Here is a 17,137-nt window from a genome sequence, read left to right as displayed (position 1 = left end):
CAGCACTGTTTATTTGTAATAGAGAAAAATTAGAAACCACCTACACATCCATCAAAAGAAAATGGCCACATAAACTACAGTATCTCCAAACTTAATAGACAGCCCTGGGAAGAATGAAGTAGGGCCACATGTACCTAAATCACCAAAACATTGTTAAATAAAAAAATGTTAAAAAGGAATCAAGCTGCAAAAAGGTATACCATTTTTTGTTTAAACACACACACCATACCATATTTTCTAAAAGAAAAATATGGATATGTGTACATAATATATAGGTATGTATGTGTATATACATATACTAGGCACAAATACATACCTATGTTTACATGCACACAAATATACATGCTGATCATTTCATAATATATAAATATCAAATAATAGTTACATACCTGACATTAATATAATGTTATATGTCAACTGTACCTAAATAAGCAAATAAATAGAAAGAAAGGCGCCCTAACCGGTTTGGCTCAGTGGATAGAGCGTCGGCCTGCGGACTCAAGGGTCCCAGGTTCAATTCCAGTCAAGGGCATGTACCTTGGTTGCGGGCACATCCCCAGTAGGGCGTGTGCAGGAGGCAGCTGATCGATGTTTCTCTCTCATCGATGTTTCTAACTCTCTATCCCTCTCCCTTTCTCTCTCTGTAAAAATCAATAAAATATATTTAAAAATAAAAAAAATTAAAAAAAAATAAAAAGAAAGGCCCAGCCAGCCTGGCTCAGTGGTTGAGCATTGTCCCATGCACCAAGAGGTCACTGGTTCAATTCCCAGTCAGGGCACATGCTGGGGTTGTGGGCTCGATCCCCCGTAGGGGGATATAGGAGGCAGCCGATCAGTGTCTCTCATCAATTTTCTTTTTTTATTGGTTTCAGAGAGGAAGGGAGAGGGAGAGATAGATGCATCAATGATGAGAGAGAATCATTGAACGACTGCTTCCTTCAGGGCCCTTACTGGGGATCCAGTTGGCAACCCAAGCATGTGCCCTTGACTGGAACCCGGGACCCTTCAGTCCGAAGGCGGATGCTCTATCCACTAAGCCAAACCAGCTAGAGCTTTCATCAATTTTCTCTCTCCCTCTTCCTTCCTCTTGTTTAAAATCAATGAAAACATATTTTTAAAAAAGAAAAAAAGGAAAGAAATACGGAAATATATGAAAATTGGGAAGAACCTTACCAAAAGTGATTCTTTCTCAGTTGTGGGCAAGGCCCAGGGCCAATTTTTATCTTTTTACTGGTAAAACATATTCATATTTTACCTGTATAATTAAAACGTAGTTGCCTATTAACACAGAATTCCACTCTGAGGGCGGGCCTCCAGGACAGGAAGAGGCGGGGCCTAGGCACCGTGTGGAAGGAGGGGGTGGGGTTTAAACATGGCCCTGTGGGAGTAGAGTTGGTTTAAGCCCCTCCCAATACAAGATTGCTGGTCCCATTGGGTCAGAGCACACACAAAAATCAACCAATGAATGCATACATGGAACAACAGACTGATGATTCTCTCTCCCTTCCTCTCTCTCATTAAAACCAATAAGTAAATTTTTTCTAAATTAACAGAATCCCAAACCGTTCAATGCCCTGGGGAATAAAAAATGGTGACTAAGATGTTTAGGATTTCCATATACTGGCTTCAGATAAACACCCGAGAAACCACTCTGCTTACCCACCTCCTTGCTCTGTGCCCGATGCCTGACCCCCCCTCTCCCCACCCCACGCTGACTCTCCCCAAACCACGTGCCATGTATGTGCCAAAACCAGTCTGCACCCATCCTACCAGCCCCGAGGCCCACCCCCAGGGCCCGCACCGTCTCTTTGGTCAGTCACCCTTCATCCAGTGTCTCCTTTATAACATTTGCTGGGTTATGCCTCGACCTGGATGTGTGCTCGACCTACCAGCTGACTAGATTGCAGGCCCCTCAGCGGGAGGGCCCATTTCCTCCACATGGTGGAATATGGCCGCACACAGGAAGTGTCCCAATACACAGCTGTTGTGTTTCATTAAATAAACATGCCCCTGGATTCTGTCATCCACTCACTCGCTTACTTTCTCACTCATTCCATATTTACCAAGCACCTTCCATGTACCAGCCACTGTTCTAGGTGCCGGGGATGCAGCAGGAAAGCAACCCCATCCTGGTGGAGTTAACATGGTGCATTAAATAAGATTCCAGTGTATCAAATGTTAATGCTATGGAGAAAACTAAGAACCCATAGCCTTAGGTGCCTTGGGGTATAGGCTGAAGGGTAAGTGCTGTTATTCACCCGAGTGAAGGGAGGAGAAGGAGTAGGTGAGGGTGATGTTAAATAGGCGAGTCCAGGAAGACTGCACAGGTGAAGGCACCTGAGTAAAGATCTGAAGGGGGAACAGTGAGAGCCATGCGGAGTTCTGGGCAAAGGGCATTCCAGGCTAAGGCACTGACATGCAAAGACCTGGAGGCAATGTGCCCAGTGGCTCAAGGAACAGCAAGGAAGCCAGCACGTTATGGTGGCTTGTGTGGAGTAAGAAGAGACAAGTCCGAAAATTGCGATGGGGTTGTTGGGTCATTGTAAAGACCAGATTTTAAGGGCGGTTGGGGAGGTAGAAGAGGATAGAGGGGGGATAAATGGCGATGGAAGGAGACTTGACTTGGAGTGGTGAACACAATACAATATACAGATGATGTGCTATAGAACTGTACACCTGAAACCTATATAGTTTTATTAACCAATGTCACCCCGATAAATTCAATTTTAAAAAAATAATAAAAATAAAAGGACAGAAAAGAAAAAAAAAACGACCACATTTTACTATGAATGAACCTAAGAATCATAATGAGCAGAGGAATAATGCCCTGGCTCAAATATAAGAGGCTTATTAAACAGACTGATAAAACCAAGGATACGCCTAAAATAGTAATGCTGATAATCTCCTCTGCTGAAATCATTCGGATATTTAAGTGTGTTCATATTTTTGGTTTACTTTTACAGCAACAATGATAATAGTAAAAGTAAGAAGAGATAAGGATAAGAAAAGGGGGAAGTAATACAATTTATTGAGCCCCTGCTGTGTGCCAGTCTTAACTCCACATATAATTGATCCAATCATGGTGTTATTTAGTTCTCCTCATAACCTGTATATTAATGCATTGGGCAGGTGAGGAAACTGGAGCCAGCAGAGGTTAACCCGCTTTCTGACTTACCAATTTCTCTAACTTCCTGGAGGTTCTATAACAAGAATAAAGTGGAATTCTAGCCTGATCCAATAGCCCATGCTGACTCATGCCATTCTTATCTATACTAAGTGGTTGACCTTGGCTTTAGGAGAAGAGAGAATAGCAACAGCTAACACTGACTACCTACTTACAATAGGCACCATTTCTGGATACCTAGGCAGAGTCAGGACCCATCACCCAGAAGAGAAACCTGTGCCTGAGTGGTGATACAGGTAGGGAGCTCTTGGATCTGGCTTTCTGGGTTCAAACCAAGACTCTGGGCTCGAAGCCTCTGGCACCTCCCTTGAGCTCCCTTTGCCTCTGTGTTCCCCATTTTACAGATGGAGGTAAATGCATTCCCCGACAAGTATATTTGGGTGGAATAAACAAGTCCTCACTTGTAACATTCTCCAGGGGAATTAGGCACATAGCAAGCACGCAACGAAGACAGGCTGTTCTGAAGACCACTGCCCGCACGCAGCAGCTCGCAGGCCTGCACAGCCAGGTCTGGTTTTCACCTGCGCAGGGCCCAGCGAGGTCCTTACTCCCCGGCGGGGACAAGTAAGAGAAGCGAGTATGTTTATTGCGGGCAAGAGAGACAGTCGTATTTGGACCCAGATTTGTCTGCTCCAGAACTTGAATAACTAACTCGCAATCATCACCAACCAATGTAGACAATGCACGGAACATACCAGGGTCTGGGGGATCCGCAGGGGGCTGGGAGACCGCCGGCCGTCCGGAGTCCGATGGGCACCTTCTCCAAGCGAGACGTGAGAGACCCTGCAGGAGGCAGGCGCGAGTGAACTGGCTGAGCTCCCAAGTCTCCGTCCGCAATATAACGTGTGCCCTCTCCAGCCACGCCCTCAGAGAGGATGCTGGGATTGGGGGGAAATGCTGGGGAAGAGATTAAAGTCAGAGCCACACCCTTGATAGGCTAACGTGATCAAAAAATCAGGAGTCTAGACCCAAGCTCAGCTGCCCTGATGTCAATAGTTGACCCAAAGCTACCCTCCCTCGCCACTCCACTATCAGCTGAGGGGCTTTTTGGCCCAGCAGCTCCCACCGCGAACACAGCAGGTTTTCCCAGAAACCAGAACTGGATAAAACAGGCCCAGAACCTGGCTGAATCCAAGTGCTCTGCTACTGGGGGACCTCAGGCCAGTGACCCAACCTCTGGGCCTCACCTGTGAAATGGGAATAACACTGCCGCCCAGCACACCGGGCACTTCTGAGCATTAAATAAACCAATTGTGATGAAATCTTAAAACTGCCTGGTGCGTGGTGATCACTCAATAAATGTCACTCAGAATGACATTAGCCATTACTCTTCCTCAAGTGTCTGTCCCTATTCTAAAACAGCCTCAGCTTAACTAAATCCCTCTGGAATCTTTGACTCTTTACAAAATGTGGTTAGCACATTTTGTTGACATATATACAATATATATTATACAGAATTATTTATGTACATTATATATATTATATATGTATTTAACATACCCCGCCTGCATGTCCTCTTAAAAATATTTTAAGAGATTATGTTTTGTCCCCACTTGCTTTGAGGAAGGGCTTCAGCCTCTGAATGGGGTGAAAACAGTGAAAAGCGAGTGCTTCCCTCCCACCCCACCCCACCCCCCCACCCCCAAAAAGAGAGAGAGAAAGAAAAAGAAAATAAAGATTCAGATGTTGGGCTTTTAAAGACCATCCTGCTAAATATGTTCTTATCAAGTTCCTCCTTTTTTTTTTTTCTCCCCCATAAACACGACAGTAATGAGAGTTTTTCTTTCTCCCTGACTCCAAACACACACACAAATCTGTCACATAAATTTCTCAAGCCCCACACAACTGACTTTTCTACAAGGATTTGTAACTGATATGCTATATTCTTTAAATAAGAATTTTATGCGCCGAAATCAACAGCCACTGAGGCAATTTTATTTGAAGTCAACAAATAAGAACAACGTGTCCCCAAGGAAACAAAGTAGAATTTGGACTCGAAGCTAAAATGGCTCTGCCTTAATCCTCTGTTACCCAGTACCGTGGGGCTGCGTTTACAGGAAACGCCTGCCACCAAAGTTTTCTGCTAGTTTTCAACCGTATTTTTGCATCCTCAACCCAGCCAGATGGAAACATAGAAAATACCCAGCTTTAAATCAAAAGGAAAAAATCGCAAAGGAAACGAAGAGAACGCTGACCTGTTCATTTCTACCTTCTTGAGGATGGGAAGAGAGGCCAGAAGGAACGCAGCGCCCCTCCCCCGCCAGGGCGGCTTCCCGGGGGGTGGAAACTATCTCATTACCACATTTTCAAATAGACCGGTTTCTCTTCTAATCAAAGTTAGTTTGTGGTTGTTTGGCAGTCTGCGCATGCCGTGTTTGCAGGGCTGGAGGAAAATGTGTCTTTATTTATTCTGAGATGGTTACAAACATAAGCCAGCCCTAGCCAATGATTTTATAAGAGCTCTGAAAAGCGCTGCCTTTAAACATTGTGAGAGAGGCGCTCTCATCCTTTGTAAGTGGAAGTGTAAATTGGCACAGTCCTTTTGTCAACAACTCGGGGAGACGAGTCAAGGGCCTGGCCGTGTTCATACATTTGGGTGCAGCAATAACACTCCTGGACGAGTCCTAGGGAGATATGCATGGCAACAAATTTACTGTGAGAGGAAGAAAAACACACACACTCGCTCCATATATACGTGGAAACAGACCGATAGAGGAATAACTAATCACCCAGCTTACCCCACACACACACACTTGCACACAGCCATTTCGCAATTAGAAAGTTTTGAAAAATTTGCTATTGGGAAATAGTTATATCAAACTGAAAACAAATCAAGATGCAAAATCGTATTTTTAACAAACTATACATATATATGTATGTATGTATGTATTATATATATTTTTAGTAAGCAAAAAGGGAGAATGTAGGTATACATTAAAATTTTAACTTGTTTTCTTATCAGGGAAATTTTAGTATGGACATGCTGAGAACAATCATTAGCTGTGATAGTGGCACTATGGGTTATTAGAAAAAGTATATATATTTTTAGAGACATGTACTGAAGCATTTAGGAGAATGACATAATATGTTGGGATTTGTAATACTTTAACAAACTTTAAAAAACAAGAATTGAAGCAAATGTGCTTAAGTTGAAACTGCAGAACTGGTGTTGGGGATGAGGGTTCATTTTATTATTATTTTCTCTACTTTTGTGTACATTTCAAAAATTTTAGGTGGGCAGGGGTGGGCTAGAAGGGGGTCACTGGGGGGAAGGGAGACATACGTAATACTTTTAACAATAAAGATTTAATTTTTTTTAATTGTATGTAGTTTTTTTTAATAGCCATATATGGCTAGTGGCCAAACATACAAAATTGTAAATGGCTGTCTTTTGATTATGAGATCTGCACCACCTTTTCCTACCTCCTCTTTTTCTTGAATTATGTCTTTACACTATGCCTGTATTACGTTTGAAATAAATGAAATTCACTTGACTTCTTTTTCCAAAAAGAAATTAAAAACAAGGGTTGACAGATGTTTTTATTGCTGAGTAATAGCAGTGAATCGTCAGAATGCTATGATAAGGCTGTGTACCTGAAAATGTGAGCTCATAAATGGCCCACATCTAGTCTATGGCATAGCACCGTGCCATCAGAGGAGGAGATGATGCTGGAATACAATCAGCTGATAAAAGGCCAGCGGTAAGGAGCCATTTTAAAGATTAGGAAACATTTAAACACACACACACACACACACACACATCACATCTTGCCTCTTAAATGTTAAGTGGCAAGATATTCTGGTTTTCTTTCTGAAGTCTCATGCAACCCTCATGTGAGCAGCACAGAGTCCCACATGCCGCCCCGCTGACTCAGAAGGAAGGGTTCCACATTCCTTAATTAGCACCAGCGGCACTTCCTGCGTGGAGTTTCCCATTTCATCCAGCTACTCAGCTGGCCCGGCACACCCCACGAGCTCAGACCTCAGTAGAGGATTTCCATAACGTCTGGAAATCTGCATAGTGTTATTTGATTTGTTTTATTAAGCTGCTTTACTTTGTTTTTATTTCATCCTATTTTATTCTACGAGACTCTGTTCCACTGTAGCCTCATTTTTGCAGATTGAAGATGCCGTGGTGACCTTATGCATATTCTTTGTTTCGGGACTTCGTGGGGTCACAGTTGGGAGCAGCATACATGAACACTTCCCCAACTTAAAAATACAGTTCTCTCCCTGCCAGTGTTGCTCAGTGGTTGGGCATTGACCCATGAACTGGTTCAATTTCTGGTCAGGGCACATGCCCAGTTTTCGGGCCTAATCCCCAGTAAGGGGCGTGCAGGAGGCAGCCGATCAATGTTTCTCTCACTGATATTTCTATCTCTTTAGCCCTTTCCCTTCCTCTATAAAAATCAATAAAAATATATTTAAAAAATTAAAAAAAAACAATAAAATAGTTCTCTTCATTTTTAATAGACCAAAAATTCAAAATAACATACCAGGCCAGAGGTTTCTTTTTTAGTATGAATTACCTTAAATTAAGTTCCCAATTTGTACTCAAGTTCTCTAGCAGAATTCATACATGATGCAAGATTTCTAAACAGGATCACAATATTCCAATGTGATGTCTTTGATCATCTTTGACAAGATTGCAACCTTAACTGAAATGTCAGATTCTCAGGAAACATTCTCCATGTAAAGATTGTATTTTAAAAAGATTGGATTTTTAAAAGATTAGATTTTTAAAGAGATTGTATTTAACCCTTATTAACAATTATTTACTTTGAACTTGAGGTTTTAAAGAAATGTAAAATAACTCCAAGCAGGTGATTTGACAGAAAAAAATTCTTTGGAAAATATTATTTTTGCACTTTGAGGGATCCTCACTCAGTCTATGCTACAATGCATTATTCCATTTTCCCCTTTTAGTTATTTCTTCCTTTAAAAATTTTTAATATAAAAAATAATTTTTTAAATATATATGTATTTTAATTGATTTCAGAGCAAGGGAGAGGGAGAAACATCAATGAGAGAAAATCATTGATCACCTCCTGCACGCCCCCTACTGGGGATCGAACTGGAAACCTGGGAAGATGCCCTGACAGGGAATCAAACCATAACCTCCTGGTTCATAGGTCAAAGCTCAACCACTGAGCCATGCCCGCAGGGCACCTCCTCCCCTTTTTTTATGTTTATTTATTGATTTGAAAGAGAGGGAGAGAAGAGAGAAAAATTTGTTGTTCCACTTAGTTATGCATTCATTGGTTAATTTTCGTATGTGCCCTGACCTAGGATCAAATCTGAAAATTGGCATATCCGATGACACTCTAACCAACCGAGCCACCCAACCAGGGCAGTTATTTCTTTCTTAAACTATGTCTTCTCAAAGAATTCTTCTCTTCTTTGACCACCAGGTTGATAGCTTGATATTTGTTTTTAATTAATTACTTCAGCTGTAAATTAGAGGATAAAAAAAGCCCACAGTCTTAAACCCCAACAGAAAGCACATGTGTTCGCCTTAGTGGCAAACCTGCCTTCTCAGGTGTCTCAGAAAGAGCAAAGAAGGTCTACTTAGGAATTTTACTTCTTCTTATGACATCTCCTGGCATTTGGGAATGTCTGACGGTGTTTAGTGGGATAGACCACCCCTGCATTGCATCTCTTAGGAATGAAAGCCTTTCCTTCTGATCCCTGAGAGTAATGAATTACTTCTACCACTAAGAGAGAATTAGGATGAAAAATATATTTTAAAATACGTTTACTGTGGGAAAGGAAGAAAGGAGGAGGAGGAGGGGGGGAGGGGGGGAGGGAGAGGGGAAGGGGAGGGGGAGGGGAGGGAGAGGAGAGTACATTTACTTAAAATCACAATTATGTCAAGTTGATTCCACAGCAAAGGGTGCATTTAAATGGACCTTGGGCTTTTGGTGTTCGTGGGTCACGTAAGAGCAACAATTTTTTTAAAAATATATTTTATTGATTTTTTTACAGAGAGGAAGGGGGAGGGACAGAGAGTCAGAAACATCGATGAGAGAGAAACATCGATCAGCCGCCTCCTGCACACCCCCTACTGGGGATGTGCCCGAAACCAAGGTACATGCCCTTGACCGGAATCGAACCCAGGACCTATCAGTCCGCAGGCCGACGCTCTATCCACTGAGCCAAACCGGTTTCGGCAAGAGCAACAATTTGATTCTAACCCTGACTCAGTTTCCCCACTCCCACCTTATATCATAAGATACTACGAGGGAGCATGAAAGGTGCCCTATGACTGTGATATTGTCTCTTTTTATAAATGAGATTTATTCTTTCTGTTGTTGTTAATCCTCACCCAAGGATATTTTTAGAGGGCGTGGAAGGGAGAGGGAGACAGAGAGAAACATCTATGTGAAAGCAACACAGGAATTGGTTACCTCCCACATGCTCCCTGATTAGGGTGGGGATGGAGCCTACAACTGAGGTCTGTGTCCTTGACCTTTTAACCAGAATCGAACCCAAGATCCTTCAGTCCCTGGGCCTGGACCGGCACTCTATCCACTGAGCCAAAGGCTAGGGCGAGGATGTTGTCTTTATGGAGACAAACAGATGTCATAGTTGTTGTTTTTCTTTAAAATATTGTTTATAAACACAGTACAGGAGGAGGGGGTAGTGGAAGTGGAAGAGGACACAGAGGTTTAGATAAACGGTGATGGAAAAATTAATTAATTAATTAATTAATTAATTAATAATAAAATCTATGCTGCTTCAGAAATAAAAATAAAAACAGTACATTGTAAGGTCTGATCCTGAACCCAAGAAGCTGAGTTTTCCTTTACCTCCGAAGAAATCACGATTGAAATAAAATTGTTCTTATGAATATTTGGGGGATGGCATTCATATCAAACAGAGTTTCGCTTGAGACAAAAATGATATTTAAATTTACTCTAACATTTTGTTTCCTTCCATTTCTGTATATTAGGAAACAATGTCTGCTCTTCACTTCACTTTTCCAAGTTATTAAAGATGTTGTGTCTATATTCGTTTTCAAGTATGTGGCAAAATATTGCAAATTCATCAGAGAAAGCTGGCATTTTACCCTGTAATCATTCAAAGCTTCGACTTTGAACACAGGACACCCGCCGTCCGCAGTGCATTCTTTTACACAGAACCCAGCGTGCAGGATGCCCACCTGGTGTCATTCAATGGCCTGAAATCATCTCAGCAGACGTGTCACGGCTGGGGCACCCCCACCGCTCCCTCACCACGGAGCTGGGCCTGCGCCGGTGCCACGTCTGTTAGATAGTGGCCTGCGAGACCTCCTGGCCGTGGTGATATTTCTTCTCCTATCAGCGGATCAGAAGTTAGAGTATTTCCTTAGTCACAGAGACTGGCAGTTTATTGGGATGTTCTCAGCAGGAACTACAGTTGAAGATAACAAAATGGTTATTTAAACATGAATGCAAAAAAAAAAATACTTTGTTCTTGGGAGTTTAAGATTATTTTGCTATTTTCTGACTCATAAACTTTTAATTGTTTTTAAGAGTGGAGATCTGATTTTTTTTTTTCATTCCTTCCTATGACATTTGAACATTTAAAAGCCTTTTGAAAGCATTTATGTGTTCTGACCAGCCAGCAACCCTTAATATCGTCTGTAGTTCCTAAGATTAAGAAAATAGGAGAAAGCTAGAGAGATTTGGCAAGCAAGCATGTAATAATCTGGCAAGGACATTCTTGAGCAAGAGTGTATGCGTTTCAGTTTTATTGGAACAGTTGAAAGCAATTAAAATGTTTTTCCCCCTCAAACTTATTTTTGTCGTTTTTACTTTTAAGTACACACAGCATACAACTGAAAAGTAACGTTACAAGTGTTAATGAATTATTAAGCTGATCAAGCCAGTGGCTGCTGCCAGGGGAGTTTGTAGAATACATATTGATGGTGTCTGTGGTTCATCCTCAGGCTTTTTGTAGGTGTCAAAATGCACCCACTAAAAAAGCCAATCAGCCCTGGCTGGTTTGGCTCAGTGGATAGAGCATCGGCCTGCAGACTGAAGGGCCCAGGTTCAATTCTGGTTGAGGGCACATGCTCGGGGTTGCAGGCTCAATCCCTAGTGGGGGACGTGCAGGAGACAGCTGATCAATGATTCTCCCTCATCATTCTCTCTCTCTCTCTCTCTCTCTCTCTCTCTCTCTCGCTCTCTCTCTCTCTCCCTTCCTCTCTGAAATCAATAAAAATAGATTTAAAATAAATAAATAAAAATAAGCCAATCAGACCCTCAATATCCAAGTTTAATTTAAATGTATTGAACTGGTACAAAATTTCCTACAAAAAATTAAAAGTACCATTTCCCAAACTGTGGGGATAGGCGTGGAAATTATATAGGTATTATTGGTTAAACTCTACTTAAATGTGTGTTGGACAAATTTAAGTAGAATATAGTAGATGCCACAGTAGATAAATCAGAGCAATTTGGGATAACTGAGCAAAAAGTAGAAGAATGTTGTTATTAGGCCTATGTACCTGCCATATATTAAGTACAAGAATTCTCAAAGTTGGCAATATCCTTAGAAAAGGCCAGAGAATACAGTCTAGTATGCAATGTATAAACCTTAAAAATACTTTACTTTTATGACTAAAAATCCTTATTGTTTATTATACAAAGTTTGAAACCTACAGAAATCACCCATAGGGCCAACATACAACACTCTGAAACAACTGCCGTTGCCATGATGGTTTTTGCTTGCAGCTTTATTTTTATTTTTTTTAATTTTATTTATTTTTAGAAAGAGAGGCAAGGGGAGAGAGAGAAAAATATCAATTTGCTGTCCCATTTATTCATGCACCCGTTGATTGATCCCCATATATGCCCTGACCAGGGACTAGAACCCACAACCTTGAGGTATCAGATTGATACTCTAACCAGCTGAGCTACCCAGCCAGTGCTGCTTGTGGTTCTTGAAAGATGGCTTAGTAGTTGGTCGCATCCTGCTTTTTCACCTGATCTTTTCCAATGATGATTTTCCTCAGGTGTTAAAAATGTTTGCTTCTTCAATCATGTCTTGTTTTCTTTCTCTTCTACAAATTGCCCATCTCCCCTCGCCTCCCTCTGGTCAAGTAGGATGGGGCAGAAAAAAACTGAAAAGGTTTCACTGACAGTTGAATTAAAACCCTCACAGGTAAAGACTGTCATACCCCAGCCCTCTTTATTTTTTAAATCCTTCTGTATCTTAGGGTATTTCAGAGGGAATTAGCCAGGAATAAAGACTACAAACATGTATTCACGTTATAAAAAGAAACCAAACCGACAGGGTAATTATCTCCTTTAAAAAAATCTTCACTCTGGTCTTAATGGTGACCTCTAGGAAGGGGACCTGAGAGGCTGGGAACCAGGGGGGAAGGGGGGAGGGGGCGAGGACTAGCTTTTTCTGGGTCCCCTTTGTATCTCTTGAATTGGGTAACAGAAGCAGATATTAACTTCTTTTAAAAAAACACATATGAGGCTGTGCTTTTTAAGTACAGTCATGCATGTGTATGTATGATCATCTTAAGGGACCAGCTCATTAAAATAAGCCACCTCTCTCTGTCAGTACATCCAGTCCTTATCACTCCTCCCTTGTTTCATTTTCCATTTCAAAATCCAACTTTATTTGGGGAGCCAGGGTGGGGGCGGGGGTGCACAGAACTCTAAACAGGAAACCTGCTTCATCTTGACAAATGGTCCCAAAACTAGATTAAATACTCATATAAAAGAAAACACTGAAGATACTTATGAAACGAATCTTTATAGCATTTGAATGGTTTTGAGTGTATTTCACGAATCCTCTGGACACTTCCCACATTGATCTTTCTCTTTTTAATTGATTTTAATTGGGTGCCACAAGGGGGCTTCTGCAGGGCCCCTGCCTCCATGAGCTTGCCTACTTATGTGTGTGTGACTAATTTAGACATTTTCTGAAGCATTTATTCAAATCCATTCTCTTTCTGAGTCAGTATGGACTTTGCTCATCTATTTCCTAGAACTATGTCCACCTTACATGGATGAGCAATGGTAATGAAGCACAGCTTTTGCCGGAGCCCAACATGGGCAAATACATGCCTGCACGGACATAAATAAGACGCACAGTGTGAGCTCTTCCCTCCCAAAGGACGAGTCATTCTGGCTTTCATTCACAGGACTCAGGGCTGCAAGATCTGTAATTTGAGATAGCGCTCAGGATCTACTATGGGGCGCCTCTCTCTCTCTCTCTCTCTCTCTCTCTCTCTCTCTCTCTCTCTCTCTCTCTCTGTCTGACTGTGGGTCTGACTTGGAAGAGGAGCCAGGGACCCACTCACGATGAGTCCAGCCACCCAGGCAGGCCACTCCTGAAACCTGAGGAGTGACAGATCAGTCCTGACCTAGCACGCCACCCTGGATGACAAAAAGTTTGATTGTGCAATTCTCCCAGTAAGATGACCTGAGGCTAGCCCCGTGTTTGCATTCTACATACTAGCAAATGTGTTGGCTGTGTTTTGGATTCTGCCACACAAAGCACTTTTTGCTGGTTAACATGGCTTGAAAGGCCGGGCCTTCTCCAGAGATTGTACTTGGAGAACAGGAGGTGAAAGTTGGGATTTTTCTCTTCCTCCTCCTTTTTTTCCCCCCTCCTGCTTTAAAAACAAGATAAGCCTGTATGCAAATAGAGTCCGCCGTAACCACAGTAACATTCTCCACGTTATTTATCGGATTGCAGCGTCTTCCTTCACCCGTTTAAGCTCTATTTGCATACCTTTCACATTAGCAACATTTATTCCGTAATGAGTCACTGGAGACGTCCTCTGGGTTTATGGCTCTGAGCTGGAGTCCCCGGCCCGGAAGCCTGGATGTCTTCTTCTGTATCAAAACTTAGGGCTGCCGACGGGCAGAGGCAGGAAGACACAGCTTTCATTTGTTTTTCTTGTTGTTGTTGTTTTCCCTTTAATTCTAAAATTGAAATGTACCCAAATTAAAGATAATATTTGAAACATTTAGTTATGTATTTCATACCCTAAAGCAATACACTGGATGATATCCTCATTTTAGAAAGAAACAAATACCAGGCTATTCTCTTCTAATCTCTTATTAAAACGTAACTGGTTCATATTGTGTGAGTTTAGGGTTGTGTCAATTTGATACATTATATTTTGAATATTTTTAAATAGAAAAAAAAAAAGAGAAAGAAAGAGACAACCTCGGTACTTTTCTCAGAAAGAACAGGAAGCCTGAAGGAGGAAGTCTATGACAGGTTATTTTTCAACAAGCCCCCGTTATCAAGTGAATAAAATTCCTGGGGAAGCCATCAAAACGGAGGCTGGAGGGAGGACGCCGGATTCAGAGGGCACCAAGGCTCCTCCATGTTTAGAACCTCTTTTCAGAGCTAAGTTATTAATGAAAGCCCATTATTGCACTTTTCCAGAAGGAAACACTGAGTCATTCATGAAATGATCTAAGATTTCGAAACTTGCTTACACCATTTTTTTTCCTCCTCCTCTCCTACCTGTGCCAAAAGCAGGCTCAGAGAAGCCAACCAGTAGCTGGAGGAATTTAACAGACTCCTGATGCCCCGAGGGATGGCCAGCAGGGTGGTGGGCTCAGCAGCGCCCCCGCTGCCCGCCGGGGCCTGGGGGGGGGGGCTCTGTCCCTTCCTGGGGGGAGGGGGCAGTGATTAATTCGCTCTGGCACAGCCACTCTTTGGCCATACCCTTGGCCTGCCGCCAGGTTTCATGTGGGACAGCACAAGGGTGTGGGCTCCCAGATAGGCAGGCGTGTTTTTAGGAGATGTTGCACATTCGGGGCCAGAGCCCGACAGAATTTGGCCAGAGACGGGGTACAGATGAGGATGTGTTTGGCGTGGAAATACCACCTTCTTGACCCGTTTATCAAGAGCACTTAAGAGGACACACTTATCCGTGTCCGAAGGCAGTCCACACATGCTTGGGTCAGGACTCAGCTGTGAGCGAGGTGACTAACTGTAATTGAAAAATAAGATTAAAAAACCAAACATACCTGCGAGGGAGGTGGCTTTAGGCTCAGGACAGCGTCACCTCGTCTCTTTCTGGCTGAGGGACCTATTTTTCAAAACATGACTTTGGAGAAAGGCACGAGGTGAAACCATCCATGTTTTGAATAGGCCCATCGGCAGCAGCTTTTATTTCGCTTCACAAACAGCTGGAAATCCATGGAGATAAATAATGTCGACCAGGAAGCAATGTTTTGATCCAGACAATACAGAAAAGCTTGGAATTGTGCCTCCTGCCGGGTTCTGTTAAAAGGATTTTACAGACACGTTATCTTAATATCACTCTGCGAGTTTTAGAGAGGGGACCTCAGAGAGCCCGTCACCTTCCCAAGGTCACAGAGTTAATCAATTGCAGAGCCCAGACTTCAGTCCAGGGTCCGGGCAGAGTGCTGGGCCCCCACACCCCGCCCCCTCGTCCTGCCCCCTGGAACCTGGGCGTGAGTGCTCTCTGCTGAGTATCCGGGCTCTGGGAGCTCCTAGGCCTGTTGCTATGAGAGCCAGCCCAGAATTCCCAAGGAATATTCGTCTTGTTTCTGCTTCCTACCTCGAAGATCCTGTCCTTTTTCACAATGGAGGATGTACCCATTTGAGAAGGAAGTGGTCTCAACTCTAGTGTTTGTGCAGAATGGCTTCCTCTTTTTCTCCTTGCGTTTATTTTGGTATTATTTTACTCCAACATCTTTAAAAAAGAAAAATCCCAGATTCTGCACCACAGAGGAGGGACTTTTTCAAACCCTTTCTCCTCCACTGAGATGGTTCTAACAATTCCCAATGATTTTTAATTTCCTCTCTGGGTGTATATTTTTCACTTTTTTTTTTTTACAATGACCTTTTGTCATTTAGGACAAAACACTGTTTTTAAGGCCTCTCTTATTTGTTGGTCACTCACACTGCGTAAGTCACACAATGGGTGGTTATCACTGGCGCCAACAGAAAAAAATGCTGCCGTTCCATGACCAGGCGGACAGTTGCCGAGGGCTCTCCTAGACGCTGCCCCGTAGGCACTGGTTACCAACGGGTGGTCCCGGTGCCGTCTCTCTCCAGGGGTTTTTGTAAAATACCCCGGAGACCTTGAACGTTCTGTGTCGGCGGCGTTTACAGCCCCGGGAGCGGCCGGGCGCTGCGGGAGGAATGGGCTTTACTCCTCAGCCAGAAGTCCCTCCTCCCTGCCGGCCGGCCGGGAGAAGTCAGCATTTTCGGTCCCTCCCTGGCTCTCCTCCCGTGCAGAAGAGCTGTCCTCCGCGCGCGATTCCGCTTTCAGCATAAGTAAAAGAAAGCATTGTTCTTTCAGTAACCGCCTCCCCGCCCCCCCCCCCCACCCCCCGCACCTCCTCCCAAGGTTCCAGATCCCTCCCTCCTGCATGGACTCTTATTTCAGAGCAGTAGCCACTGGGGGAGGGGGACTCGTCCCCAAGCCACGCCATGCTCTCCCGGCACACAGGTTCATACCGTGCCATTCCAAGTGTTTGATATGCTTTAGCCCCGTGAATCCTTACTGCCGCCCTAAGGGACAGATCCCATTGTACAGAGGGGTAAACGGAGGCACAGAAATGTTAACCAACCTGCCAGAGATCACACAGCCCAGCGGCCCTGCTGACTCAATACTCTTTGCTGCCTCCAGGCATCAAGCCAGCCTGCAAACCTTCCATGGAGGGGCCTCGCTGACCTCTATCCCAGGGGCAGAATTTTTTCAAATGTGCCAGGAGTGTAGGTGAGAGTCGGGAGTCTCAGTACGGAGACGGGCTGACAGGAAGCCACTGAGAAAGGTGTGTGACATTGATGGGGTCAACACTTTCCTTCTACTTGTTAGTGCTTCCTTTGAATCTTTGAGCCAACTCAGTTGCTGCAACGCAAACACATTGGGGATTCCTAGCTAGGTCAGCTCAGTGAGAAAACATTATGTCTGCTTAAGAGTCAGGACTATGCGCAATAGCTTGGAACACATTC

The sequence above is a fragment of the Eptesicus fuscus genome, chromosome 12 (assembly GCF_027574615.1).
Source record: "Eptesicus fuscus isolate TK198812 chromosome 12, DD_ASM_mEF_20220401, whole genome shotgun sequence".
NCBI classification, from domain to species: Eukaryota; Metazoa; Chordata; class Mammalia; order Chiroptera; family Vespertilionidae; genus Eptesicus; species Eptesicus fuscus.
This window is presented reverse-complemented; position numbering follows the sequence as displayed.